We start from the raw sequence: 5,254 nt of genomic DNA, 5'->3' as shown, positions 1-5,254 counted from the left end.
TACCTAAGTTGGCTCTAATATACTAACTTAGAGCTTATATGCTTAGTTTCCTATAGGTTAGCTCCAAAATAACTTATGTTAGCACAAAATGATCAAGTTTACATAATAAGCTTATAGTCTTTTTCTTATTCTTCTTCTTTTCCAAAATGACATAGGTTAGCTTCATTTTACCTAAGTTGGCTCTAATATACTAACTTAGAGCTTATATGCTTAGTTTCCTATAGGTTAGCTCCAAAATAACTTATGTTAGCACAAAATGATCAAGTTTACATAATAAGCTTATAGTCTTCTTCTTATTCTTCTTCTTTTCCAAAATTCTTCTTATTCTTCTTCTAGTGTTCTTCTTCTTCTAGTATTCTTCTAGTCGTCTTCTTTTTCTTCTTCTAACTTCTTGTTTATCATTTTGCAGATTTGATTTAATTCATGGAAGCTTGCATGGATGGAGTGCTTCTTTTCCATTTGTGTTTTTATTTTCTATCAATGTGAAACTTTTGTGAATTGATGGATAATGGTGTTGGATGAACAATGTGAAAGTTTTGTAATATGTAACGATGGAACTATGTGTTGGCTATGTATGTATATATGATGGAACTTGTGTGTCGGCTATGTATGTATATATGATGGAACTTGTGTGTTGGCTATGATTGTTATTTGGATGCTTGTTGTATATATATATTGTGGATATCTCATAGGTGAAATAGTGACGTGAGATTAAGAAAAAAAAATTAAAAAAATTGTTACTAATGGCGCACTACTGTGTGGTGCACCATTAGTATAGCAGACACTAGTGGCGCACCGTGGGCAAAACTAATGGCGCACTTCCAGGTGCGCCATTAGTATACCAGATACTAATGGCGCACCAGTGGTGCGCCATTAGTAAAAAATTCTAGTGGCGTGATACTAATGGCGCACTAGTTATGCGCCATTAGTAGGCAAAACTAGTGCGCCATTAGTAGCCCTTTTCCTAGTAGTGCCCCTTGCTCCTTTATATACGGGGGCAGGGGGCACCCCGGAGACACAACAATTGATCGTTTGACCTTTTAGCCGTGTGTGGTGCCCCCCTCCACCATAGTCCACCTCGATATTGGTGTAGCGGTGCTTAGGCCAAGCCCTGCGTCAGTAGAACCTCAACATCGTCACCACGCCGTCGTGCTGACGAAACTATCCCTCAACACTCGGCTGGATTAGAGTTCGAGGGACGTCATCGGGCTGAACGTGTGCTGAACTCGGAGGTGTCGTAAGTTCGGTACTTGATCGGTCGAATCGTGAAGACGTACGATTACATCAACCGCGTTGTGTAACGCTTCCGCTTTCGGTCTACGAGGGTACATGGACAACACTCTCCCCTCTCGTTGATGTGCATCACCATGATCTTGCGTGTGCGTAGGAATTTTTTTGAAATTACTACGTTCCCCTACACAAGCATAGTCGTCCAATATATCGATCTTTATGTCTCGACCATTTTGAGACTCCTCGTCATGTCACTGATCATATCCGGGACTCGGAACTACCTTCAGTACATCAAAAACCATAAACTCATAATATAACCGTCATCGAACTTTAAGCGTGCGGACCCTACGGGTTCGAGAACTATGTAGACATGACCGAGACACGTCTCTAGTCAATAACCAATAACGGAACCTGGATGCTCATATTTGCTCCTACATATTCTACGAAGATCTCTGTCGGTCAAACCGCATAACAACATACGTTGTTCCTTTTGTCATCGGTATGTTACTTGCCCGAGATTCGATCGTCGGTATCTCAATACCTAGTTCAATCTCGTTACCAGCAAGTCTCTTTACTCGTTCCGTAATACATCATCCCGCAACTAACTCATTAGTTACAATGCTTGCAAGGCTTATAGTGATGTGCATTACCGAGTGGGCCCAGAGATACCTCTTCGACAATCGAAGTGACAAATCCTAATCTCGAAATACGCCAACCCAACAAGTACCTTCGGAGACACCGGTAGAGCACCTTTATAATCACCCAGTTACGTTGTGACATTTGGTAGAACACAAAGTGTTCCTCCGATAAACGGGAGTTGCATAATCTCATAGTCATAGGAACATGTATAAGTCATGAAGAAAGCAATAGCAACATACTAAACAATCAAGTGCTAAGCTAACGGAATGGGTCAAGTCAATCATATCATTCTCCTAATGATGTGATCCCATTAATCAAATGACAACTCATGTATATGGTTAGGAAACATTACCATCTTTGATCAACGAGCTAGTGAAGTAGAGGCATACTAGTGACATTTTGTTTGTCTATGTATTCACACATGTACCATGTTTCCGGTTAATACAATTCTAGCATGAATAATAATCATTTAACATGAAATAAGGAAATAAACAATAATTTTATTATTGCCTCTAGGGCATATTTCCTTCAGAATCTACTGAAGAAGTCATTCCAGAATGTGAGGAAAATCATGTTGGTGCCTGCTACCTCTTGAGCACGCGTTGGTTTCCCCTTGAAGAGGAAAGAGTGATGCAACAAAGTAGCGTAAGTATTTCCCTCAGTTTTTGAGAACCAAGGTATCAATCTAGTAGGAGATAACACGCAAGTCACCTAGTACATGCACAAACAATCAAGAACCTTGCAACCAACGCGATAAAGGGGTTGTCAATCCCTTCACGGTTACTTGCAAAAGTGAGATCTGATAAAGATAGTAAGATAAATATTTTTGGTATTTTTGTTGTATAGATTGGAAAGTAAAGATTGCAAAATAGTAAACGAGATGCGATGTCAATAAAAAGAGATGCAATATAATAAGAAAGAGACCCGGGGGCCATAGGTTTCACTAGTGGCTTCTCTATTGATAACATGTATTATGGTGGGTGAACTAATTACTTCCGAGCAATTAATAGAAGAGAACATAGTTATGACAATATCTAGGCAATGATCATGACTATAAGCATCATGTCCGTGTTAAGTAGACCGAAACAATTCTACATCTACTACTATTACTCCACACATCGACCACTCTCCAGCATGCATCTAGAGTATTAAGTTCATAAGAACAGAGCAATGCATTAAGCAAGATGACATGATGTAGAGGGATAAACTCAAGCAATATGATATAAACCCCATCTATTTATCCTCAATGGCAACAATACAATGTGTTCCTTGCTGCCCCTACTGTTACTGGCAAAAGACACCGCAAGATTGAACCCAAAGCTAAGCACTTGTCCCATTGCAAGAAACATCAATCTAGTAGGCCAAACTAAACCAATAATTCGAAGAGACTTGCAAAGATATCAAATCATGCATATAAGAATTCAGAGAAGAACCAAATATTATTCAAAGATAAACTTGATCATAAATTCACAATTCATCGGATCTCGGCAAACACACCGCAAAAAGTATTACATCGAGTAGATCTCCAAGAACATCGAGGAGAACTTTGTATTGAGAACGAAAGAGAGAGAAGAAGCCATCTAGCTAATAACTATGGACACGAAGGTCTGTGGTAAAGTACTCACACATCATCGGAGAGGCTATGGTGTTGATGTAGAAGCCCTCCATGATTGATTCTCTCTCCGGCAGATCGCCGGAAAAGGCCCCAGATGGGATCTCACGGGTACAGAAGGTTGCGGTGGTGGAAAAGTGGTTTCGTGGCTCCCCCTCATGTTTTTAGGGTATAAGAGTATATATAGGCGAAAGAAGTACGTTGGTGGAGCTTTGTGGGGCCCACGAGTGTGGGGGCGCGCCTACCCCCCTGGGCGCGCCCTCCTGGCTCGTGGTCGCCTCGCGTACTTCTAGACTTCCACTCCAACTCTCCTGGATTGCGTTTGTTCCAAGAAATATCCTCGCGAAGGTTTCGTTCCGTTTGGATTCCGTTTGATATTCCTTTTCTGTGAAACACTGAAATAGGAAAAAAAAACAGAAACTGGCACTGGGCCTCCGGTTAATAGGTTAGTCCCCAAAATAATATAAAAGATCATATTAAAGCCCATTAAACATTCAAAACAGATAATATAATAGCATGGAACAATCAAAAATTATAGATATGTTGGAGACGTATCAAGCATCCCCAAGCTTAATTCCTGCTCGTCCTCGAGTAGGTAAATGATAAAAATAGAATTTTTGATGTGGAATGCTACCTAAAATAATTTTCAATGTAATTTTCTTTATTGTCGCATGAATGTTCAGATCCGAAATATTCAATACAAAAGTTTAATATTGACATAAAAATAATGATACTTCAAGCATACTAACCAAGCAATTATGTCTTCTCGAAATAACATAGCCAAAGAAAGCTCATCCCTACAAAATCATATAGTTTGTCTATGCTTCATTTTCGTCACACAAAATGCTCCAATCATGCACAACCCCGATGACAAGCCAAGCAACTGTTTCATACTTTAGTATTCTCAAACTTTTTCAACTTTCACGTAATATATGAGCGTGAGCCATGGACATAGCACTATAGGTAGAATAGAATGGTGCTTGTGGAGAAGACAAAAAGGAGGAAGATAGTCTCACATCAACTAGGCGTATCAATGGGCTATGGAGATGCCCATCAATAGATATCAATGTGCGTGAGTATGGGTTTCCATGCAACGGATGCACTAGAGCTATAAGTGTATGAAAGCTCAACAAAAGTAACTAAGTGGGTGTGCATCCAACTTGCTTTCTCATGAAGACCTAGGGCAATTTGAGGAAGCCCATCATTGGAATATACAACCCAAGTTCTATAATGAAAAATTCCCACTAGTATATGAAAGTGAAAACATAAGAGACTCTCTATCATGAAGATCATGGTGCTACTTTGAAGCACAAGTGTGGAAAAAGGATAGTAACATTGCCCCTTCTCTCTTTTTCTCTCATTTTTTTGTTTCGGCCTTCTCCTTTTTTATGGCCTCTTTTTTTTGTCCGGAGTCTCATCCCGAGTTGTGAGGGAATCATAGTCTCCATCATCCTTTCCTCACATGGGACAATGCTCTAATAATGAAGATCATCACACTTTTATTTACTTACAACTCAAGAATTACAACTCGATACTTAGAACAAAATATGACTCTATATAGATGCCTCCGGCGGTGTACCGAGATGTGCAATGAATCAAGAGTGACATGTATGTAAAATTATGAATGGTGGCCATGCCACAAATACGATGTCAACTACATGATCATGCAAACCAATATGACTATGATGAAGCGCGTCATAATAAACGGAACAGTGGAAAGTTGCATGGCAATTTATCTTGGAATGGCTATGGAAATGCCATAATAGGTAGGTA

Source organism: Triticum dicoccoides, chromosome 1A, assembly GCF_002162155.2.
Source record: "Triticum dicoccoides isolate Atlit2015 ecotype Zavitan chromosome 1A, WEW_v2.0, whole genome shotgun sequence".
Lineage (NCBI taxonomy): Eukaryota > Viridiplantae > Streptophyta > Magnoliopsida > Poales > Poaceae > Triticum > Triticum dicoccoides.
This window is presented reverse-complemented; position numbering follows the sequence as displayed.